At 47.0% G+C, this 25779-nt stretch overlaps 1 long non-coding RNA gene across 1 annotated transcript in view; it reads left to right on the forward strand.

Annotated features, from left to right (window-relative positions):
* The window catches only part of LOC123352065, a 48949-nt gene extending 23517 nt beyond the window's left edge, over positions 1–25432 (forward strand). The window contains exon 4 of the long non-coding RNA XR_006574097.1: positions 25399–25432. This is a non-coding gene — a long non-coding RNA (uncharacterized LOC123352065). The remainder of the gene's footprint in view (positions 1–25398) is intronic.
* The last annotated feature ends 347 nt before the right edge of the window (positions 25433–25779 follow it).

A 25779-nucleotide genomic window follows, 5' to 3' on the forward strand; every position in this document is an offset into this window, starting at 1 on the left:
CGCTGCTAACAAACCCTGGGACAGATAGTGCCACATCCAAAAAATCATTCCTCAGTAGAAACGGTGCAAAATTGTGTGCCACCGCTGCAACAGTCAGTTCAGGCTGCTAATCACCAGTGTCCATGTGTACCTTAGCTAAAGGTGCAAGGACTTTGCAACCTCCCACCAGTTCTAATTCTCCCATTTTTCCTGATAACAAATCCTTCTCCTGGATCAGGTCCCTCCTGACCAGAGAAATTTCTGCACCAGTGTCTCTCCATCCTTGGAGCACTTTGCCATTAAGCTTCACAGCATGCATAGGCTCACTGCTTGGCTGTGTAGAAGCAACCTTTACAAATCCTGCCTGGAAAGAGGCAGTAGCCCGGGATACCCCTGTGCTCTGAGAAGCAGCAGCTTCATGTGTTACCTGCTGCCTGTTCCCACTTAGCCTCGGACATTTATTCCTCAGGTGCTCAGTGGCCTTACAATGATAGCACCTCTTGGGCTCCTCTGCTTGTACAGGAGACTTGGGACAAGTGGTTTCCCTTTGCCAGTGGTTTATGTTTAATTGCAGCTTGTGATTGCTTGTAAGAGTCTGTAAACTCAGCTAATTCCCCACTGCATCCACCTTTTTCTCCCACAAATACCGTTTTACATCATCACTGCACATATTCAGGAACTGCTCCTGAGTAACCAAGTCATACATTACTTCAAAGCTTGTAATACCTTTTCCCCTTACCCACTTGTCTAACAAATCTCTCATTTCATTTAAATAGGCTCCATTACTTAATCCAGATCCCCTCTTAAGACTCCTGTATTTAACCCTGTAGGTTGCAGGTGTAATCTGAAACTGTTTCAAAACCAGCTCCTTAAATTTACCATAGTTTGAAGAATCAGTCAATTTTGCAACTCAAGTAGTAATATTTGATCTTCATGAATCACATGGAGAGTGCACAGTCTCTCAAAGGTGATGAAATATTCAGCAATATCACTGGATTCATCATACTGCGGCCATAATTGTTCCCATTTGTGGGTTTTTGGGGAAGCAGAACCAGCTGATGAAGGGTTCTGTCTCTTCCACCCCATTACAGCCAGTTCATGCTTCTGGGTCTCAATTTGGTCCTCTATTTCTGTAGTGTATTTGGTTGTTATGGTTTTTGTTGCTATGGCAACGGAGTTAGATTATTATGGGTTAGCTCAGCCAGCTTCAGCCGGCTGAGTGAGCTCTCTGTCTCTGTAAAGAAAATGGTGGTTTTGTTAGCTGTCAGCTCTCTGGCCTCAACTGATTTCTTCCTAAACCGGCTCCCCCCAAGGATATAACAAGTGGCGACGAGGATGGGATTCCGGTGCTGCTCCAGTAACAGAAGGAAGTAGAAGTCAAGGTAAAGAGCAAACAAACAAAAAAGCTGCTTGTTTGCACTGACTGTGAAAGTGAAACTAAAATCATGGCTACTCTGACCAGGCCACTGGAACCTTTTGATGAGAATATAGAGCAGTGGCATGTGTATACTGAGCGTTTTGAGCTTTTTTTATTGCAAATGACATTACAGAAGCGAAGAAGGTGCCAATATTCTTAAGTGTTGTAGGGGCTAAAACCTACTCCCTGCTACGCAGCTTACTACACCCTGTTAAGCCAGCAACTAAATCTTACAGTGACATTGTGGAAATCCTGGTGTCCCATTTTTCCCCAAAACCACTGGTAATTGCTGAAAGATATAGGTTCCACAAAAGAGACCAAAAGGAAGATGAAACAGTTGTACAATTTTTAGCCATTTTAAAAAAGCTAGCAGAACACTGTGAATTTAAAGAAATGTTAAATGATGCCCTGCGTGACAGGTTAGTGTGTGGCCTCTACAGTGAAGCTATACGGAAGCGCCTACTGACAGAGGCTCAGCTTATCTTACAGAAGGCTGTTGATATTGCTGTCTCCATGGAACTGGCTACAAGGGAGGTGCAATACATTGGTGCATCCCCTAGGGTGCAAAAAGTGTCACAAGAACCGACCCACAAAACTGTGCAGAGTCAAGAATGTTACCGCTGTGGTAAGCCGGGTCACCAGGCATCAGAATACTGGTGTAAGGACCTGGTGTGTCGACGCTGTGGCAAAAAGGGACATATTGAGTGTGCCTGTAAACAAAAGAAAAAGAGGCCTGTGGTCTGGCCGACAAAAAGAGGAACCCTGCATACCCTAGAGCAGACCCAGGATGATCAAGGTGACACCTCATCGCAAGAGGAAGTGCTACTGCATGTTTTGTCTTTGGCAATGGGCTCACATGAATACTGGGTAACCCCGTTATTGGATGGCAAACCTATACGCATGGAACTGGACACCGGTGCAGCTGTCTCGCTGGTCTCAGAGACTGTGTATAAAGAAAAGCTACAGCATCTTCCGCTTAAGGCAACAAAAACTGTTCTGAAGACGTATATGGGAGAAGCTGTGCCCATGTTGGGCACTATTGATGTTAAGGTGGAACTCAATGGACAGGCTGCTAAATTGCCACTGTTTGTGGTGAGAGGTAACTACCCAGCCCTAATGGGTAGGTCTTGGCTTGGGAAGATTCAACTGAACTGGGCAGAAGTGCACCGGATGACTAAAGAAGAAACCAGTCTAACCCCTATACTAAGGAAACATGCTGCTGTTTTTGGAGATGATTTGGGAAGTATGAAGGGAATCACTGTGACATTGAACATTAAACCTGGCAGTCCACCAAAATATCTGAAAGCCCGAACTGTGCCATATGCCATCAGGCCAAAAGTTGAAGCAGACCTGGAGCGCCTGGTCACCAATGGAGTCCTAATACCAGTTACCCATAGCTCCTGGGCCACTGCTATCATTCCAATCGTGAAGAAAGATGGCTCTCTCCGGATTTGCAGTGATTTTAAAGTCACGGTAAACCCAGTGTTGTGTGCAGAGCAATACCCGCTTCCCCGCATCGATGACCTCTTCGCAGGCCTGGCTGGGGGACAAAAGTTCAGTAAGATTGATCTGAGTCAAGCATATTTACAGATGCACGTCGATGAAAAGTCCCAAGAGCTGTTGACTATTGCGACTCATAAGGGGCTTTATCGATACTGTCGCCTACCCTTCGGAATAACATCTGCTCCCGCCCTGTTCCAGAGGGCTATGGACTAGATCTTGTGTGGCTTGTCAGGAGTTCAGTGCTATCTGGATGATATCCTGGTCACTGGAAGAAATGAAGAGGATCACTTAAAGAATTTAGAGGCTACCCTACAAAGACTGGAAGAGTATGGCCTACGAGTTCGCAAAGACAAGTGTGAATTCTTCAAGCCCTCTGTTGAATATTTGGGACACATCATTGATTCTGCAGGTCTTCATAAGGCCCCTGCAAAAGTTAAAGCTATTGTGGAGGCTCCCCCACCTCGAAATGTAAGCCAGCTGCGCTCGTTACTAGGACTCCTGAACTATTATGGAAAGTTCATCTCACAGTTAGCCACACTGCTAAAACCACTTCATGAGCTCCTTGGGCAGAAAAAGGCCTGGAAATGGACTGAAGCCTGTGATGTTGCATTTAACAAAGCTAAGGATGCATTGCTAAATTCTGAAGTGCTAATGCACTTTGATCCATCCTTACCACTGCAATTGGCCTGCGACGCTTCCCCTTATGGAGTGGGAGCAGTCGTGTCACATATTATGCCTTCAGGAGAGGAGAGACCTATTGCTTTTGCTTCACGCACTCTAAGCAAAGCAGAAACTAACTACGCCCAAATCGAACGTGAGGCATTAGGAATTGTTTTTGGAATTCGGAAATTTCATCAGTACCTGTTTGGGCGAAAGTTTACTCTTCTCACAGACCATCGACCTCTGACATCAATACACAGGCATTCCCCCATTAGCTGCTAGTCGTAAGCAACGTTGGGCATTGTTACTTTCAGCACACACATATGAAATCAAATATCGGAAATCCACTCTGCACGGCAATGCAGATGGCCTCTCCAGGTTGCCTTTGCCGGTCAAACACCAAGATAGTGCCCAAAAGGAAATCTTCTACTTTGAACAGGTAGAGAATACACCCATCACTGCTACTCAGATAAAGAAGGCAACTCGCGTTGACCCAGTATTGTCCCAAGTTATGGACCTGGTGATGCATGGAAAAACTCGACAAACCTCTCCGGTCTCGTCCGACCTTGTTCCCTACATGTCCAAGCGGATGGAGTTATCGGTCCAATCTGGTTGTTTGTTGTGGGGGAGACGTGTCATTATTCCACCACCACTGAGATCACAGATGTTAGAACAGCTACATTCCGGGCACTGTGGAATAGTGCGCATGAAGGAAATCGCAAGAAGCTATTTTTGGTGGCCTGGATTGGACAGCGCTATTGAAGAGAAGGCAAAAGCTTGTATGTCATGTCAGGGTGTGAGGAATGCACCCTTGTGGGCACCCCTACACCCATGGGACTGGCCTGAAAACCCGTGGCAACGTATTCACGTTGACTTTGCTGGCCCCCTTGAAGGAAGCATGTTCTTGCTGGCAATAGATGCCCATTCTAAATGGCCAGAAGTCTCTATAATGCAGTCCACTTCTGCAGAGAGTACTATCCAAAAACTACGAGGACTCTTTAGTCGTTTTGGTCTGCCAGAACAACTTGTGAGCGACAACGGACCGCAGTTCGTTTCTCAGGAGTTTCAAAATTTTATGAAGGCAAATGGGATACACCACATCACGTCAGCACCATATCATCCGTCCACCAACGGATTAGCTGAAAGATTTGTGCAGACAATGAAAAACGCTTTGAAATCAGCAAGGGGACAACACTCCATTGAAAAGTGCCTGGATAAACACACCTCATGCTACGACCCACGCATCTCCGGCCTTTCTAATGATGGGACGACAGCTGCGCACTTGCTTTGATCTGCTGAAACCTTCTGAACCCCGACAAATTGTGCAACATCAGCAGCAATATCAAGTCATCAGACGGGCACCCAGAGCAAAAGACCGAACCTTTAGCCCGGGACAGCCAGTTTTGGCTCGGAATTATACTTCCAGAGCTAAATGGGTCCCGGCCACACTCATCACTCAAACAGGACCTGTTTCCTACACAGTCCGGACTGCAGAGAATCTTACCTGGCGGCGACATGTAGATCAGCTGTTGCCAGGTCATGCCAGTCCTCAGGACCCATCTGCAGTTGAGGGGTCTGACTTCACCTCTTCTGGTGAGGCACCGAATCACGAGTCACCTGTTCCTGACTGTTCTCCTCCATTACTGCCGGCGGCTGAGATACCCCTTTGCCCAGCACGAGCTGATACCACCTCCTTACCCGTTCGTGCTGCGGACCCTGAGCCCCTAGTGCTTTCGTGGGCAATAACTCCAGAAGTTCACCGTAATCCACCTAGAGACAGAAGGCCTCCTCATCGGCTGGATCTTTAGCTAGGGCGAACCCACGGGTATGGGGCAAAATAATCCCCAGGGGTTAGCCGGGAATGGAGGCAGTCTACCCTCCTTCTCTAGTCTAGTGTGTGTCTTATTTAGGGGATGTTCTTATTACGGGGGGAGGAATATGTTGTGTATTTGGTTGTCATGGTTTTTGTTGCTATGGCAACTGAGTTAGATTATTATGGGTTAGCTCAGCCAGCTTCAGCCGGCTGAGTGAGCTCTCTGTGTCTGTAAATAAAATGGTGGTTTTGTTAGCTGTCAGCTCTCTGGCCTCAACTGATTTCTTCCTAAACCGGCTCCCGCCAAGGATATAACAATTTCTCTGTCTTTTAGCTCCAGGACTAGCTGTCTCTCTCTTTCCTTCTCCTCCTGAGAATGTTGCCTCTCCCTTTCCTCCTCCTCCTGGGCAGCTTTCTGTGCCTCAATTTCCTTGTCTTTTAAGTCCATGGCTCTTTCCTCCCTGGCTGCCTTTGCTTCTTTTTAGCCTAATTTGAAACTCACTGTCCTTTGCCTTCTCTTCCGCTTCCAGTCTTGCCAGCTCTAGTTTTGTAGCTGATTCACTGGTAGTCATTTTCCTGCCTTTTTGTGCTTATTTCACTTACCAGAAATAAACAAACAGAAAATAATAAACCAGTAACCACTTTGTTTGTTCTCCAGCCACCACACTCAAAACTCACTTAAAATCACTACCAGTATCTCAAAGCAATCAGCTGTGCACAGATCCTGCCGACTACGCCACTGTGATGAGTTCAGTCACAGAGACCCCCTTGGGACTGTCTCCTGATGTGCTGAGACTACCTCTGAGCCCATTTTCTCTGCCAGTTTGGGCCTCCAGAACTGTGACTTGTTGAGCCAGACATGCTACCCTGCTGCAACACAGACCCAGGATCTGAACCACGCCCCCAAAGCTGCAGACTTAACTGAAAACAGCTTAAGAAGTGCTCCTGTCTCCAGCATCCAGACACCAAGGGGATCCAAACCCCAAATAAATCTGTTTTATTCTGTATAAAGTTTATACAGGGTAAACTCATAAATTGTCCACCCTCTATAACACTGATAGAGACACATGCAGAGTTGTTTGCTCCCCGGGTATTAATCACTTACTCTGGGTTAATTAATAAACAAAGGTGATTTCATTAAGTATAAAAAGTAGGATTTAAGTGGTTTCAAGTAATAACAGACAGAGCAAAGTAAGTTACCAAGCAAAATAAAACAAAATACGCATGGCTAACTTAATACACTAAGGCTCTAGTTACAAATACTAACTTCTCACCCTAGATGTTATCTCAGGTACAATCCTTTTGAGGCCAATATTGTAGTTTATGGCCTGGGTCCAGCAATCACTCAACCCCCGTAGTTACCGTCCTTTTTTTCCAGTTTCTTTCAGGCATCTCTTTGGGGTGGAGAGGCTGTCTCTTGAGCCACCTGAAGACAAAAATGGAGAGGCTTCCAGGGCCTTTTATATTCTCTCTCTTGTGGATGGAAACCCCTTTATTCTTCTGGGCAAAATCACAGCAACAAAACAGAGTTTGTAGCCACCTGGGCAAGTCACATGTCCATGAATGATTCAGCGTTTTTCAGGCTGACGCCAATGTTTATGTATTAGGTTGAACATTCCCAGGAAAACTCAGATGTGGATTGACGTCTCTACAAGTTCATTGTTAGTTAAGCACTCCCAATACTTGAATTGTCCCTTCACAATATGTTGGCCAAAAGTCCCTTTTGTTTACTCTAGAGCAAACACTGCAAATACAAACATGGAGCCAACACTCCTAACTTCAGAGATTAAAATGATACATGCCTACAAATCGGATGAATATATTCAGGAAATCATAACCTTTGCAAAGATACGTTACATGGCATATCTAGCACAAAGCACATTCCAGTTTATTCATATTAACACTCATAAGCATATTTCCATAAACATATAGAGGGCAACGTCACAGTCTCATGAAACCACTTCACTCCAGGAATGAGAAGGAACAATTAGGCCATGTCTACTCTTATGTGTGGTGAAGACGCTCTCCTGCCAGCATAAAAAACCCACTCCCGTGAAAAGGAAAAACTCTCAGGAGGAAAAACTCTCCCGCTGATGTAGCACCGTGCACACTAGTGCTTATGTCAGTGTAACTTACATCACTCGGGGGTGGAATATTCACACCCTTAAGTGACATATGTTTTGCCGATGTAGGCAGTAATGTAGACACAGCTTACATAATAATTCCGTATGGTAATAAGCAATACCATTAGGGGAGTTGTACCACTTCAATTATATCAACACAAAGTGCCTGTGTGATTTAGAAACCTACTTCCCATTTTCAGATGTGTGCTCCAGGCCAACGACTGCCGGGGTTGTGACCTGTTTCCTGCGGCCTGACCTCGCTCAGCCTCTCTCGAGTTTCAAAAACCTGGGACTGCTGCAGGATGAAAAAGTGAGTATGAAAGTCTGGGCTACAGCAGGATGTGGTGGATGAAAGTCTGGGCTACAGCAGGATGTGATGGAGGAAAGATTAAGAGGGAATGAGGGTGTGACGGGGGAAGGAGGAATGGGAGGGACTAGGGGAGGAGAAGGAAACAATTGGCTCTCGCTGCAATCACGTTATCAGGGGTTGGAACAAGGTGGTGGCACTGCCCCGCCCAGCATACAGTATAAATACAGTGCTCAGCCCTGCCATCTCCCACTCAGCGTGCCAGACCAGAAACAACTCCGCTCCAGAGACAGGAAAGACGCAAAGATGAAGGTGTCGTACATGGCCGCTTTCCTCATCGGGCTCCTCTCCCTGGAGAGCCCCAGAGCAGCTCCACTGGTGAGATGATGTACCTATTATTTATATTACAGTAGCACTTAGAAGGTCCATCTGAAATCAGGACCCCGTTTTGCTGGGCGCTGCCCTGACACAGGAGAGACAGTCCTTGCCCATACTCTGGTGAGGATTTATTGTGCCAGGTGTTCAACAGACAGAGAGCGAGGGACAGACCTGGACCCAACTGGAATCAGGACACTTATGCCAGGTACTGCACAGACACACCATGAGGGCAGCACTGCAAAACGGGCCCATGTAGGAGGCAGGATACCAGACTAGAGGGGCCCATTGCTCTGTTTCAGCCCTGGCAGGATATCAGGCTATGCTGGCCCATCAGTCTCATCAGGAGCAGCAGTTCTTAAGTTACTGCATGACCTGACTTCTGGTAGCCTGGTGGGGGCTGAACAGGTTTCCAGGGTTGGGTAGAATAATGTTAGGAGCAGGGCCAAGCTGTTGTAAATGCCCCGTAGATCTACTGGAGTCAAGGAGGCCAGTTCCCCCAGATGATGTAAATTGTCTGTAGCTGCATTTGGTCAATGGATAATCAGGAGGGGGCCTCTAGAAGTTACCGTAATACACATAATAAATACCCCTCATCTTACAGGGCTCTGGTAGCTTCAATAACGACAAAATGGGTGATAGCAACTTTAATGACAACAGCATAAATATCAGTGATTCCCTCCTCCCGTCATGTAGCTTTATACATATCAGGTCAATCAACCCTGCTCCAGCTGGTTTCTTGTCTGGTAAGGTTACCAAGCAAGGAGCATTTCCATGTTACAAAGGCAATTTAGAAATGCCACCTGCTGCAGGGAGCTTACGAAAATCTCCACAGGACTATGGCAGGTTGACCACCTTTGCCACAATTCCCCTGCATTCCTATAAATATGCTACAAGCGGATTTCCAATTTCACCCAGAAGAAACTGCTGCTTGGAGCTACTTCAGAAGGTCCCCATCCCATGTGAACACTAAGTAGGTTAAAGGGGCCTCATGGGAGAAGGACTCATTTCTCCGCCCCAGCTGAGGCAGGGATATTAAGATAGACTGGCTCATTGTTCTGATTGGGTGTGTCAATTCTTTAATTACTCAGTGATACAACCCCTGATACCCTGGTGGGGAGCTGAACAGTATGTTTTGCTAACAAGTTCTGGTCAGCGGTGACTATCAGCGGTCACCTTTCCTGTCGGACTATCATGCTTTGCATCAAAAGTATTCTGTATCGCTGCTCACTAACAGCCCAATCCTTTGCTGGCAAATCTCTCTATGCAAATGCCATCCTAAGCTTTTTTTCCCATCAGTCCAGACTTGTATAACAAATTTACAGCCTTGGAATGTCGGAGCTTTACCAAGTATTATCTCTTGATTTCCACCAGTGGATGAGAATGATGTTGGGGTAGATCCCTAGTCAGGGCCGGCTCTAGCATTTTTGCCGCCTCAAGCACACACACGCACACAAAAAGCCAAGATCGCGATTGGCAGCAATTCGGCGGCAGGTCTTTCACTCCGAGAAGGAGTGACGGCCCCGCCGCTGAATTGCCGCCGAATGGCCGGATGTGCTGCCCCTCTTCATTGGCCGCCCCGGGCACCTGCTTGCTACTCTGGTGCCTGGAGCCGGCCCTGATCCTAGTTCATGTATAATTGCTGTTGTTTCGTATGAATCAACGGGTCCAGTTTCCCATTGGTGTAAATTGTCCAGAGAAGCACTGGAATCAATACACCACATCCCCAGATGCTATAAATTGTCTATGGAATATCTATTGGAGCCCTATAGGTGTTACACGGTAAACATTACCCATCTTGCAGGACTCCGGTAGCGTAAAGACTGGCGACGTGGGTGACGGCAGCTTTGACGACAACAGCGTAAGTAGCAGAGATTCCCTCCCCATGCTATGTAGCTTCACACACATCAGTGAATGGACCCCGTTTCAGCTAGTTTGATGTCTGGTAACGTTTGCCTCCCAGAAGCATTGGCTGCATTTGCCCATGTTGCGAAGGCAGCATGGAAAGTCCTCTCATTCCACAGGGCTTATGAAGATCTCCAGAGGCTTATAGCAGGTTGACCTCCCTCTCCCATGGTCCCTGGGGTAATAATGAGGCTTTTTCGATATCACTCAGAGGCACTTCTGCTGGGAGCTACCTCAGAGGGTCTCCAGGTGAACACATATTTGGAAGGTTTGTATGAGATTGCCGGGGTTGATGGGAGGTTGTCCTCTCCACAATTCCTTTGGGCACCCATGAAATATCTTGAAAGGGGGTTGATGACATCAACCAGAATGCATTGCACCTGGGAGCTATCCCAAGAGTTTTGGGATATGTGCCCATCCAAACTGAGGGCTTCATGGGAGGATGATCTCTTCTCCTACAAATCCACTGGACAGGCATGAAGTGTCCCACAGTTCCTTTGGGTACCCACTAAATATCTCACAGGAGATCCTTCCAAAATGACACAGAATGCACTGCTCTTGGCAACAGTCCTAGGAACTCACTGTAAATTGTATCCTATCAAGGATACCTAGGCTGACTCCATCACTATCAGATTAATTTTGCCACATGTCATCTGAGAGGGAATAACAGAAGAAATCTCCAAGTTCTTGTCTCCCAGCCCAGCTCCCTTTTCACCAGACCACACTGGCTCCCATTTCCCAACCAGCAGCCGTTTGAGTCCAGTTCCTTTCAGGACATCATTTTCATTTCACTGCTCCCAGAGAAAGAGCAGCAACAAGAAATTAAAGTTTTAGTAACTTGCTTTTTTCCTGTAAGTTGATGGATGATCTGGAGGGGGTGTTCCTGTGAGTATTCAGAATTTACTCTCCTTTGGAGCTTGTACATTAGCCCGGTACCCGTAAATCAGATTTTGAATCAGATTAAGCATAGGAAGCCCATTGGCCTCCAGACGTGGGCTCAGAGGTCAGGCTAGCTGAGAGATCCTGGGGAATCCAAATATCAGAGGGGTAGCCGTGTTAGTCTGGTTCTGTAGAAGCAGCAAAGAATCCTGTGGCACCTTATAGACTAACAGACGTTTTGCAGCATGAGCTTTCGTGGGTAAATACCCACTTCTTGCATCTGAAGAAGTGGGTATTCACCCACGAAAGCTCATGCTGCAAAACGTCTGTTAATCTATAAGGTGCCACAGGATTCTTTGCTGCTTCTGGGGAATCCAAAGACAAGCAGTGCAATCTATTTAATTTACCGTAGAGACAGTTAAAAGGTGACTTGATCCTGGTATACACGTAACTGCAGGGGGAAGAGATTTCTGATGGGAGATAGCTCTTTAATCAAAGAAAGGAAGAAAAGATCCAATAACCAAAAAATGAAGCTAGACAAATTGAAACATGAAGGAAGGTGAAAACTTTTATCAGCATTAATTAACCATCAGAACGATTAACCCAGGATGTGGTGGAGTCTCTGGTTATGTGTATGCCAGAGACCTTACAGCGGCACGCCTGTACCAATGCAGCTCTGCCACTGTAAGATCTCTTGTGTAGCCGCTCTGTGCCGACAGGAGAGAGCTCCCTCATTGATGTAATGTAACCACCCACAATGAGCGGCGGGAGAAGCTCTCCCACCAACATAGCACTATGCACACTGCTGTTTGTGCTGGCGAAACGTATGTCACTCAGGGAGGTATTTTTTTCACACCGCTGAGCGACATCAATTTTGCCGATGTAAATGGTAGTGTAGATATGGCCTTAATGACTGAAAGTCTTTAAATCTCGATGGGATATGTTCAGAAAAGGCATGCTCGAAATAGAACAGAAGTTATGGGCTACATGCAGGAATCACTGGGTGATAGGGTGACCAGACAGCAAGTGTGAAAAATTGGGACAGAGGGTGGGGGGTAATAGGTGCCTATATAAGAAAAAGCACCAAATATCAGGACTGTCTCCATTAAAATTGGGACATCTGGTCACCCTATTGGGTGAGATTCTGTACCCTGTGCTATGCAGGAGGTCAGTCTAGAAATAAATTCCTTTGTAATAATTCTAACCAGCTTGAATTCTTATTCTGAGCAGTAGGGAAACTGTCAGACTCTGGAGGTTAATCCCAGCACGGAGAAAGAAGGGGAGTGGGAACATTGCCCATCACAGAGCTGTCTGGAGACATATCTACACTACAGATTTCTACTGGCATAGTGGTGTCAGTCTGGGGACTGAAGATATTTCATCTCTGACCGACATGGCTGTGCTGGCAAATTGCCCTAGTGGAGACACATTCATAGCAGCTTAACCATGCATTTACCATAGAGATCGTTTCACACAGAGGCAGCTAGAAAAACTACACCGACAAAAGTGCAGTAGTATGCTGGGATCGCCGTACTGACACGGCGCTGCTAGTGTAGCTGTGGTGTGGTTAAGCTATGGACAGAGAGCAGCAGCAACTAACTCCCAGCAATTTCCTTGCAGGCTTCTGGGAGGCTAGCTAGAAGCGTTTTTGGGGTGAACAATCACATTTGCGTTGATGTCAGGGTGTTTTATATTATCCCAGCACCTCTTAGCAAGCCCAAACCCTGCAAAGTGTCAGTTGGAATAGCCTGGGCAGATGTGCAAGGATTGGGATAAAAACAGAGCAATGGGTTTCTAAATCCCAAAGGAGTTAATCCAGGAGTTAATCCAGATGTTTTTTGCAGTTCCATTTCCCCTAGAATACTTGTAGCCAGTTTGCTCCATCTCTGTGGGCCTGTTCTTTAGAACCATCTGAAGAATCACTTGCCACTTTGCAGGGGCGTGTGCAGGAATTTAAATTTGACCACTGGGGGGGCACTGAAGGTCACTCTCCTTCCTCCCCCACCCAGCACTGGGAGGATCTTACTGCCCCCCTCCCTTCACCTGGCCCCAGTCCCAGTAGGAACTTGATATTCGCTGCCTCCGCGGCCCTGGGGCGGAGAAGTTTGGTGCCCCCAATGATTATTGGGGGGAGGGGATGGGGTTGTGACCCTGATGGCCCCACCATGCGCACACCCCTGCTAGTTGTAATCATACATACCAGGAGCTGTGATTCGCTGGGAATCCTGTCATTCGGCTCCAGGGGCTTGGGAGAATAGTATCACCATGGACGACGTGATGGGGCAAGGCCAGATGGCTACAGTAAAGTAGCGAGGAACAGGTATGTCAGCGCCAGGCTAAACAAATCCCTGGTACCATGGTAACCAAATGGCATTTGCTCCAGGTTAATCAAGACAACTGTTAAGATAGCCAGTTAAGATCCTTCTAGAAGGTAGCAAAGAATCCTGTGGCACCTTATAGACTAACAGACATTTTGCAGCATGAGCTTTCGTGGGTGAAGGCAGTAGAGATAGTTAGATTGATTGGGACAATCAAGGGCTGGCTGGAATTAGTTAAAAGCCTCCCAGTTAGTCAGTGAGGCAGTGTTGGAGGAACGAAGCAGTACGAATCCATATCAGGTGTAAGGAAGGAGGCCCGGAGGTAATGGTGAAGGAGGTATTGAGTGGGGTCTGCTTTGGGGAAATGGCCCAGGGAATGGTACACATCCTATTTTCAAAAAGTCAGCTACCACAGCTGCTAATTTTAGAGTTCCTGGGCTGGAGCCCAGAGTAGAGGGTGGGCCTGGGCTTCCCACTTCAGGGGCGGCTCTAGGAATTGCACCACCCCAAGCAGGGCGGCACGCCGCGGGGGGCTCTCTGGCGGTCGCTGGTCCCGCGGCTCCGGTGGACCTTCTGCAGACGTGCCTGCGGATGCTCCACCGAAGCCGCGGGACCAGCGGACCCTCCGCAGGCACGTCTGCGGGAGGTCCACCGGAGCCGCCTGCCGCCCTCCCGCGGCACGCCGCCCCCCAAGCACGCGCTTGGTGCGCTGGGGTCTGGAGCCGGTCCTGCCCCCTTCCCTCCTTGATTAATCATTGAGACTGGGAGACAACAGAGAATGTGCGAGGGAGGGTTCTCCTCACCTCCCTTGCTGGCTTATGAAAATGGCTCAGTAAGCTGTGACCCTTGCCTCTAGATAGAAAAGGGCTACGTGGAGGATCACAGTGAGCCTCTGAGGCTAGCAAACAACCATCAGGAAATGCAGGACCCATGGAGTCAAGAACATAACGTTGTCACAACAATCACAAACACACGCTTAACTATACACTGGAGCAGGTCCCCAGCATGTGGAAGTCAGCCTCTCTCCCCCGACGTCAATAGAGTAGTGGCAGTTTATACCAGTATAGAACTGGGCCCACTTGAAAAAGAGTTTCCTAACATGGCAGATAATGAAACATGCAAGTGGGGGCATCTACGAGATATTTCAGTACAGGGTGTCAGAGGGGGATATCCCAGAGGGGGGTGTCAGAGTTAATCCAGGTGTTCTTTGCAGTGTAAGGTTTCAGAGTAGCAGCCGTGTTAGTCTGTATCCGCAAAAAAAACAGGAGTACTTGTGGCACCTTAAAGACTAACAAATTTATTTAAGCATGAGCTTTCGTGAGCTACAGCTCACTTCTTCGGATGCATAGAATGGAACACACAGACAGGGGATATTTATACATACAGAGAACATGAAAAGTTGGAAGTATGCATACCAACAGGCAGAGTCTCATCTCAGTTGAAGGGCAGTGGGAACGTTGCCCATCACAGAGCTGTCTGGAGATATCTCACACCACAGACTTCTGCTGGAAAAGCTGTGTTGGTTTGGGGACCGAAGATATTTGACATCAGACTGAAGTGGCTTTGCTAGCAAATGGCCCTAGTGGAGATACTTTCATAGCAGCAAAATCGTGCATTTGCATTATAGATCATTTTGCTCAGAGACAGCTAGAATAAGCTACACCGACAAAAGTGCAGTAGTACGCTGGGATCACCATACTGACACGACGCTGCTAGCATAGCCGTGGTGTGGTTAAGCTATGGACAATGAGAGGGAATTCTGATGGCATTGGAGAAAGAGCAGCAGCAATTAACTCCCATCAATTTCCTTGCAGGCTTCTGGGAGACTAGCTAGAAGCCTTCACAGGGTGAGTAATCACATTTGCTTTGTTGTCAGGCTGTTTTATATTATTCCAGTACCTCTTAGCAAGCCCAAACCCTGCGGAAGTGTCAGGGCTTGGCTACACTTACGGTTTGCAGCGCTGGTCATCCAGCTGTGTAGGAGCAGCGCTGGTGTGTGGCCACACTGACAGCTACCAGCGCTGGTGTGTGGCCACATTTGCAACATTTGCAGCGCTGTTGGGAGTGCTGCATTATGGGCAGCTATCCCAGCATTCAAGTGGCAACAACGTGCTTTTCAAAAGAGGGGGGTGGAGGGTGGTGTACTGTGACAGGGAGCGGGGAAGAGAGAGAGAGTGGATTTTTGGAGCCAACAGTTTAGCTTCCTGGATTGAAAAATCACAAAATGTTCGCGAACCCTTGGTCTTAATTGCAAACAGCCTGCCTCCAACGCTGTTTCTCTGTTAAGCAAACATTCACTCCCTGCCTCTCATTTGATCGTTCACAGCCAGATACAGATAGCTCCTTGTAACAGTCCGGTGCGGGGGCTCGGCCCTCTCAGGTGCGGCCGGGAGCCAGGCCGCTTCACTACACGGCCTAAGTTCGTGATCAGTCTCCGAAGGTCCAGGGGTTCTGCCCGTCAGGCAGGGGCTGAACAAAAGGCAAGCAGTCATATAAAGCCCACGCCCTTAGTCAGGGCGGGGCAGCAAATAACAGTTCTAAGCTCAGACCCTCAGTCAGGGGCTGAGCGGCACAGAGTCAGTGAGATAAACCCAGGCCCTCAGTCAGGGCGGGGCAGCAAACAATAGTTCAAGGGGCTCAGGTCCTTGCAGCAGGAGCTGAGCAATAACAAAGTCAGGAAGCCCAGGCCCTCAGTCAGGGTGGGGCAACAAACAATAGTTCAAGGGGCTCAGGTCCTTGCAGCGGGAGCTGAGCAATAACACAGTCAGAAAGCCCAGGCCCTCAGTCAGGGCGGGGCAACAAACAATAGTTTAAGGGGCTCAGGGCCTTGCAACAGGAGCTGAGCACACAGAGAAAATAGCAAGCCCAGGCCCTCAGTGAGGGCGGGGCAGCAACACAGCAGTTCTAGGCTCAGATCCTTACAGCAGGAGCTGAGCAGCAATAATAGTTCAGGGCTCAGGTCCTTGCATCAGGAGCTGAGCAACAATAAGAGTTCAGGGCTCAGGTCCTTGCATCAGGAGCTGAGCAGCAACAATAGTCAGTAAGCCCAAGCCCTAGGTCAGGGCGGGGCAACACCCAATAGTTTAAGGGGCTCAGGTCCTTGTCCCAGGAGCTGAGCAACAATAAGAGATCAGGGCTCAGGTCCTTGCATCAGGAGCTGAGCAGTAACAATCAGACAAGTGCAGGCCTCTGTGCCTGCGCGCTGGTGTGAGGGGGAGACTGCCACCCGTGAGTGGGGTGGCAGGGGGGACACAGGCCCACCCACTCCACTGTGTCCCAGCCCGGGGCCCTATTAGCGGCTATCACTGCCGCTGGTCAGTGGGGTCCTGACCGCAACACACTGACATGGGCACCTCGGTGCCTACAGCCGGACAGGGGTCGGCTACCCCCGGGCTACACTCCATTTCCCCCTCTATGGGTACCTGCTCATCCCTGGGGTCGGGCGCTGGGTCCCACACCATGGGCTCCTCGCTGGGTGGAGGGCTGGCTAGCTCGGGCTGCTCCTCAGGACTCGGGTCGGGGTAGCGCTCGAACGGCTCCTCGGGGTACCGGGCTCGGGGCAGGCTCGGCCAGTCCTCCTCCGGATATCTGGCTCGGGGAAGGCTCGGTACGTCTACCTCGGGGTACCTGGCTCGGGGCAGGCTCGGCCAGTCCTCCTCCGGATCCCTGGCTCAGGGAAGGCTCGGTCCAGCAGGAGCGCGGTCCGGAGCGTCTGTCCTCTCCGGCCGCCGGGTTACAACTGAGCGTTGGGGCCGGGCCTTTATACTTCCTGTCCCGTCCCTTGACTTCCGGAGGGCGGGGACAGGTGGTGGTGGCTCCGCCCACTGAGGTGGCTGTTCTGGTTCCTCTCTCTCAGGTGCGGCCGGGAGCCAGGCCGCCTCACTACACTTCTGTTTGCTGTGATCAGTGTTTGTTTTTTAGATAAACAGTTCAACGGAGCTCAGAGCTCCAATCGGAGTTCACAACAAAACAAAGAGAGGCTGCATAACAAAACAAAGAGAGTAATTTAATTAAAAGCTTTCTGGGATATCTCCTTATTCCCTGGAGGCCAATAAAAGCGCTGGTGTGTGTCCACACTTGATGAGCAGCGCTGGATCAACAGAGCTGCAATCGCTACACCCCAACCTGGCCAGGTGTACAGCCAGCGCTGCAGCCAGGGAGTTGCAGCGCTGGATGTGCCTTGCAGGTGTGGACGGTTACTAACTGCAGCGCTGGAAAGCCTCTACCAGCGCTGCAACTTGCAAGTGTAGCCAAGCCCTCAGTTGGAATAGCCTGGACAGATGTGGAAGGATTGGGATAAAAAACAGAGCAATGGGCTTCTAAATCCCAAAGGGGTTAATCCAGGAGTTAATCCACATCTTTTTTGCAGTTTCATTTCCCCCCTAATACTAGTAGGTGGTTTGTTCAATCTGTTTAGAACCATCTGAAGAATCACTTGCCACTTTGCAGGGGCATGCACATGAATTTAAATTTGACCCCTTTTGGGGTGGGGCACAGAAGCTCACGCTCCTCCCTCCCCCAGCCGGCCCCAGGGGGATCTCGCTGTCCTCCCACCCCAACCCACCCGGCTCCAGCCCCAGCAGGTACTTGATATTCCCTGCCTCCACGGCCCTGGTCCCAGAGAAGTTTTCTGTCCCCAATGACTATTGGGAGGGGGCTGTGTCCCTGATTGCCCTCCCATGTGCACACCCCTGCTAGTTGGATTCATACATACCGGGAGCTGTGATTTGCTGGGAATGCTGTGATTCGGCTCCAGGGGCTTGGGATAATAGTATCACCATGGACAATCACAAACACACCCTTAACGATCATAGAATCATAGAATCTCAGGGTAGGAAGGGACCTCAGGAGGTCATCTAGTCCAACCCCCTGCTCAAAGCAGGACCAAACCCAACTAAATCATCCCAGCCAGGGCTTTGTCAAGCCTGACCTTAAAAACCTCTAAGGAAGGAGATTCCACCACCTCCCTAGGTAACCACCTCCCTAGGTAACCCATTCCAGATACACTGGAGCAGATCCCCAGCATGTTGAAATCAGCCTCTCTCCCCCGATGAAAGAGCAGCGATGATTAATTAATGTTTTAGTAACTTGCTTTTTTCCTGTATCTTCCTGGAAGACTTGGTGGCGGCGTGGCTGTGAGTATTCAGAATTTACTCTACTTTGGAGATTTTACATTAGTTTTAAGACAGATGAAACGTAAGAAGCCCATTTTGGCCTCAAGAGGTGGGCTCAGAGGTCAGCTTAGCTGAGAGAGCCCGGGGAGTCCAAGCTCTCCCACCAACCTAGCGCTCTGCACACTGCTGTTCATGCTGGCGAAATGTATGTCACTCACGCGGGTATTTTTTCCACACCCCTGAGCGACGTAAGTTTGTCAACGTAAATGGTAATGTAGATATGGCCTTAATGACCGAAAGTCTTTAAATCTCGATGGTCTATCTTTTGGAAAGTTTTGCTCTAAATAGAACAGAAGTTATGGGCTAGATGCAGGAATCACTGGGTGAGATTCTGTGCCCTGTGCTATGCAGGAGGTTAGTGTAGAAAAAAATTCACTGTGAGCCCTGCTGGTGTTGCTCTCCAAAGACACTTGACTCTGAGAGTCTGTAAAGTGATTGTGGTGGATTTAACCGTGACCCTTCAGACTAAACGAAGGAAGGCAAAGAGAAGATGAAAGAAAGGCACAGAGAGGGGAAGCGACTCATCTAACGTCACTGGGAAAGTCTCATGTAGCCGCTCTATGGCGACGGGAGAGAGCTCTCCGGTCAATGTAATTAAACCACCCCCCAACAAGCGGCGGGAGAAACTCTCAAACCAACATAATGCTGTGCACACTACCGCTTATGCTGGCGAAATGTGTGTCACTCGGGGGGGTATTTATTTTGCACCGCTGAGCGACATCAAGTTTTGCTGACCTAAATTGTAGTGTAGATATGGCCTTCATCACTGAAAGTCTTTAAATCTTGATGGGATATGTTCAGAAAAGTTATGCTTGAAATAGATCAGAAGTTATGGACTAGATGCAGGAATCATTGGGTGAGATTCTGTGCCCTGTGTCATTCAGGACGTCAATCTAGACAAAACATTCCTTTGTAATAATTCTAACCAGCTCGAATTCATATCCCGAGCAGCCATACTCTGTAGGTTAATCCCAGCACTGAGAAAGAAGGGCAGTGAGAACGTTGCCCATCACAGAGCTGTCTGGAGACATGTGTATACTACAGCCTTCTGCTGACATAGCGGTGTCGGTCTGGGGGCTGAAGATATTTGATCTCTGACCGACATGGCTGTGCTGGCTAATAGTATCACCATGGACAATCACAAACACACTGTTAACTATACAATGGAGCAGATCCCCAGCATGTGGAAGTCAGCCTCTCTCCACTGATGTCAACAGAGTAGCGGCAATTTACAGCAGAACGGAATTTGGGCCACTTGAAAAAGAGTTTCCTAACATGGCAGACAATGAAACATGTGAGTGGGGGAATCTACGAGATATTTCAGTGGGAGGGAGGGTGGAAAATTTGAAAAACAATCAGCAACTTTTTTCATTTGGAAAAATTCCAACCAGCTCAAATTCTAATCCTGTTTTCCATTTTTTGCTGATGTTTTAACAAAAAGAATTAAAACCAAAACATGGGGAAAGTTTTGGTTCTTATTCATCCATCTCTCTTCACACACCCCTTCCCCCAGGTTTAACCTCCCCTTTTCAGTGAGAAAGTAACGGGGAGAATTTTTCAGCTTCTCTTTAAAAAAACACTTTCAAAACATTTTCAAAAATTTGGACACAGGCAATTATTTTGTGTGGAAAATGTCCGAAAACATACAATTTTTCAGACAGCTTTAGCCAGAGGGAAATAAGGAGTGAAAACTTAGGAAAGAGGGTTGCAATGTTATATGAGGAAATTGCAGATCTTTTTCATTTCTGATTTTGTCTGTTTTTAAACTAGGAGATGGGGGAAAGCCGACTGCTGCAGAGGAGCGTGTGGATCGGACACAGACTTCTCTTAGGGGAGAGTCTGATGATAGAGAATCTCCAGGTTATAGTCAGGAGCAGAGGACTGGAGAGTATAATGAAAGGGCTGGGTCAGATGATAAACAGTCACATAAAAAAGAATCTGGCACATCAGAAAAGGGCAGACAAATAAACAGGGGCAAGTTTTTAAAGTGCTTGTACACAAATGCTAGAAGTCTAAATAATAAGATGGGTGAACTAGAGTGCCTTGTGATAAAGGAGGATATTGATATAATAGGCATCACAGAAACCTGGTGGAATGAGAGCAATCAATGGGACACAATCATTCCGGAGTACAAATATCGGAAGGACAGAACAGGTCGTGCGGGGGGAGGAGTGGCACTATATGTGAAAGAAAATGTGGATTCAAATGAAGTAAAAATCTTACGCGAATCCACATGTTCCATAGAATCTCTATGGATAGAAATTCCATGCTCTAATAAAAATGTAACATTAGGGATCTATTATCAACCACCTGACCAGGACAGTAATAGTGATGATGAAATGCTAAGGGAAATTAGAGAGGCTATCAAAATTAAGAACCCAATTGTCATAGGTCTCACCCCCACTTGGAGCTGTTGGGTTCCAATGTGGGGACCTGCACTGGTTTCCCTCTAAACTAAAATCCTAGTTTAGATCTAGTAAAAGCTGCCACCACTCAATCAGGAAATGTGGATTGAGACACAATCCTTCCCCAAAATCCTAGGGGATTCCAAGAGCCCCAAATCCATGGGGTTCTTACATCCAGGAGAAATAAACCATTCCCCCCTGCTTCCTCCCCCCTCCCTTTTCCTAGGAGAGACACCGGGATTTAACTACAGAGGGATACCTCCCCCTCCCCTTTCCTTGAGAATCCACCCAAAGAAAGGTCAACCAAGTCCTTAATAGAAAAGAATTTATTAAAGAGTAAAAAAGAAAAGTCACTGTCTCTGTAACCAAGATGGAACAATACAGGGTCTAAACTTATCAATCTCTGGAGAGAATCCCCTCTCCCCCTTTCTTTCTCAGTGAAAGCAAAGTAAAAGCAAACAGGAATAAAGAATTTCCTTCAGCAAAACACACAATTGCAAATATAGAAAGCAACTCAAAAGACTAATCCGCCTTTCTAATTAATACTCACTATTAAATAGTGGAAACTACTCCAGGAGAACTTGGAGACATGACTGACCTCTCTTAGATCCAAAGAGAGCTCTGAGCAAACAAGGAACACAGACAAAGGCATCCCTCAACAGAGATTTGAAAATAATCCTGTTCCTTGATTGGTAATCTGGTCAGGTGTTTCTCAGGTTACTGAGCTTGTTAACCCTTTCCAGGGAAAAGAGACCTTAACCCTTATATGTTTATTTATGACACCAATAATAGTGGGGGATTTCAATTATCCCCATATTGACTGGAAACATTTCACTTCAGGACGAAATGCAGAGATAAAATTTCTCGATACTTTAAATGACTGCTTCATGGAGCAGCTGGTACGGGAACCCACAAGGGGAGAGGCAACTCTAGATTTAATCCTGAGTGGAGCGCAGGAGCTGGTCCAAGAGGTAACTATAGCAGGACCGCTTGGAAATAGTGACCATAATACATCAACATTCAACATCCCTGTGGTGGGAAGAACACCTCAACAGCCCAAAACTGTGGCATTTAATTTCAAAAGGGGGAACTATACAAAAATGAGGGGGTTAGTTAGACAAAAATTAGAAGGTACAGTGACTAAACTGAAATCCCTGCAAGTTGTGTGGGCCCTTTTTAAAGACACCATAATAGAGGCCCAACTTCAATGTATACCCCAAATTAAGAAACACAGTAAAAGAACTAAAAAAGAGCCACCGTGGCTTAACAACCATGTAAAAGAAGCAGTGAGAGATAAAAAGACTTCCTTTAAAAAGTGGTAGTCAAATCCTAGTGAGGCAAATAGAAAGGAGCACAAACACTGCCAACTTAAGTGCAAGAGTGTAATAAGAAAAGCCAAAGAGGAGTTTGAAGAACGGCTAGCCAAAAACTCCATAGGTAATAACAAAATGTTTTTTCAGTACATCAGAAGCAGGAAGCCTTCTAAACAACCAGTGGGGCCCCTTGACGATCAAAATACAAAAGGAGCGCTTAAAGACGATAAAGTCATTGCGGAGAAACTAAATGGATTCTTTGCTTCAGTCTTCACGGCTGAGGATGTTAGAGAGATTCCGAAACCTGAGCTGGCTTTTGTAGGTGACAAATCTGAGGAACTGTCACAGATTGAAGTGTCACTAGAGGAGGTTTTGGAATTAATTGATAAACTCAACATTAACAAGTCACCGGGACCAGATGGCATTCACCCAAGAGTTCTGAAAGAACTCAAATGTGAAGTTGCGGAACTATTAACTAAGGTTTGTAACCTGTCCTTTAAATCGGCTTCGGTACCCAATGATTGGAAGTTAGCTAATGTAACACCAATATTTAAAAAAGGGATCTAGAGGTGATCCCGGCAATTACAGACCGGTAAGTCTAACGTCGGTACCGGGCAAATTACTTGAAACAATAGTTAAAAATAAAATTGTCAGACACATAGAAAAACATAAATTATTGAGCAGTAGTCAACATGGTTTCTGTAAAGGGAAATCATGTCTTACTAATCTATTAGAGTTCTTTGAAGGGGTCAACAAACATGTGGACAAGGGGGATCCGGTGGACATAGTGTACTTGGATTTCCAGAAAGCCTTTGACAAGGTCCCTCACCAAAGGCTCTTACGTAAATTAAGTTGTCATGGGATAAAGGGGAAGGTCCTTTCATGGATTGAGAAATGGTTAAAAGACAGGGAACAAAGGGTAGGAATTAATGGTAAATTCTCAGAATGGAGAGGGGTAACTAGTGGTGTTCCCCAAGGGTCAGTCCTAGGACCAATCCTATTCAATTTATTCATAAATGATCTGGAGAAAGGGGTAAACAGTGAGGTGGCAAAGTTTGCAGATGATACTAAACTGCTCAAGATAGTTAAGACCAAAGCAGATTGTGAAGAACTTCAAAAAGCTATCACAAAACTAAGTGATTGGGCAACAAAATGGCAAATGAAATTTAATGTGGATAAATGTAAAGTAATGCACATTGGAAAAAATAACCCCAACTATACATACAATATGATGGGGGCTAATTTAGCTACAACGAGTCAGGAAAAAGATCTTGGAGTCATTGTGGATAGTTCTCTGAAGATGTCCACGCAGTGTGCAGAGGTGGTCAAAAAAGCAAACAGGATGTTAGGAATCATTAAAAAGGGGATAGAGAACAAGACGGAAAATATAGTATTGCCCTTATATAAATCCATGGTATGCCCACATCTCGAATACTGTGTACAGATGTGGTCTCCTCACTTCAAAAAAGATATTCTAGCACTAGAAAAGGTTCAGAAAAGGGCAACTAAAATGATTAGGGGTTTGGAGAGGGTCCCATACGAGTAAAGATTAAAGAGTCTAGGACTCTTCAGCTTCGGAAAAGAGGAGACTAAGGGGGGATATGATAGAGGTATATAAAATCATGAGTGATTTGAGAAAGTGGATAAGGAGAAGTTATTTACTTATTCCCATAATACGAGAACTAGGGGTCACCAAATGAAATTAATAGGCAGCAGGTTTAAAACAAATAAAAGGAAGTTCTTCTTCACGCAGCGCACAGTCAACTTGTGGAACTCCTTACCTGAGGAGGTTATGAAGGCTAGGACTATAACAATGTTTAAAAAGGAACTGGATAAATTCATGGTGGCTAAGTCCATAAATGGCTATTAGCCAGGATGGGTAAGAATGGTGTCCCTAGCCTCTGTTCATCAGAGGATGGAGATGGATGGCAGGAGGAAGATCACTTGATCATTGCCTGTTAGGTTCACTCCCTCTGGGGCACCTGGCATTGGCCACTGTCGGTAGACAGATACTGGGCTAGATGGACCTTTGGTCTGACCCGGTACGGCCGTTCTTATGTTCTTATGTTCTAAAAAATTGAAAAACAATTGACCACTTTTTTTCCAAATAAATAAATAAATTCATGTGAAAAAACTTGAACTGGTTCTAATTCTTATCCTGAGCAATAAGGAAAGCCCCCAAACTCTGGACGTTAATCCCGGCACTGAGAAAGGGCAGTGGGAATGTTGCCCAGCGCAGAGATGTCTGGAGACACGTCTACACTGCAGATTTTCCTTGGCATAGTGGTGTGGGTCTGATGTGCAAGGATTGGGGCAAAAGACAAAGCAATGGGTTTCTAAATCCCAAAGGGTGTGTCTGAATCAATCCAGATGTTCTTTGCTTTTTCAATTCTTCTGTTCTACTAGTAGCCATTTTCTGGAGATTCTGTGGGATCTGTTCTTTATACCCGTGTTAAGAATCACTCCCTAGTGGGGTCATACACACTGGGAGCTGTGATTGGCTGCAAATGCTGTCATTCTGCACCTTTGGGGCGGGGATAGTAGTATCACCATGGAGAGTCATCTACATGGTCTCAGTTACACAAGGGAGCAGCTCCCCAGCAGATGTCAATCGTCCTCACACCACTGAAATCAATACAGTAATGCCGGGTAACACCAGCATAGCATTTGGCCCATTTCAAAGGGGTTTCCTCACATGGCAGATAATGAAGCGTTCAAGTGGGGATGTACGAGATAGTTCAGAGGGAGGGAGGGTGGAAATCATCTGCATGGCAGGGAAATGTCCCACCGCAGGAGCTTCCTGTCTCAGCCACTGCCACTATGATGACACCAGCATCACTTCAATGATATTGGAGAAAGAGCAGCATTAAAGAACTCCTGACTTTTTTCTATCTAGCGGTTCGGGGGCACACTCAGGCCTGTTGCTGGTGCTCTGTCCATAAACACACCAAACCCAGTTGGCTTTGACTCCCCTAAACAATTCTGGTAGGTAAAACAGTGACTGGTCAGCCGAATGAAGGAAGGCAGAGAGAAGAAGAAAGACACACACATAGAGGGAAAATGACGGTGCTCTGTCCAAAAATACACCAAATACAATTGGCTTTGAAAAGGTGCTGCTTGTGTGGCCATGGTGTGGTCCAGTTATGGGAAATGTGAGTGAAGTAGTTAAAATGTAATGGTACCGGAGAAAGAGCAGGATCAAATAACTCCCACCAATTTCCTTTCAGGCTTCTGGGAGTGTATCTGGAAGCGTCTCTGGGGTGAGTATTCACAGTTGTTTTGCTGTCCAGCTGTCTTATATTATTGAATACCTCTTCTCAAGCCCCAAGGCTGAGCCCAGTGGTCACCTGGAAAAGCCCAGACAGATGTGAAAGGATTAAGGCAAAAAACAGAGCAATGGGCTTCTAAATCCCAGAGGGGGGTGTCTGAGTTAATCCAGGAGTTCTTTGCAGTGTCAGTTCTCCCATTATCCCAATAGACGGTTTGTTGGGCCTCTCTAGGCTCTGTTCTCTAGAATGGAGATAAGAACCACTTCCCAGCGGAGTCAGACACACTGGGAGCTGTGATCCCCTGGGAATTGTCTCATTCTGCACCTTTGGAGTGGGGAT

Source organism: Mauremys mutica, chromosome 17 (genome assembly GCF_020497125.1).
Source record: "Mauremys mutica isolate MM-2020 ecotype Southern chromosome 17, ASM2049712v1, whole genome shotgun sequence".
NCBI classification, from domain to species: Eukaryota; Metazoa; Chordata; order Testudines; family Geoemydidae; genus Mauremys; species Mauremys mutica.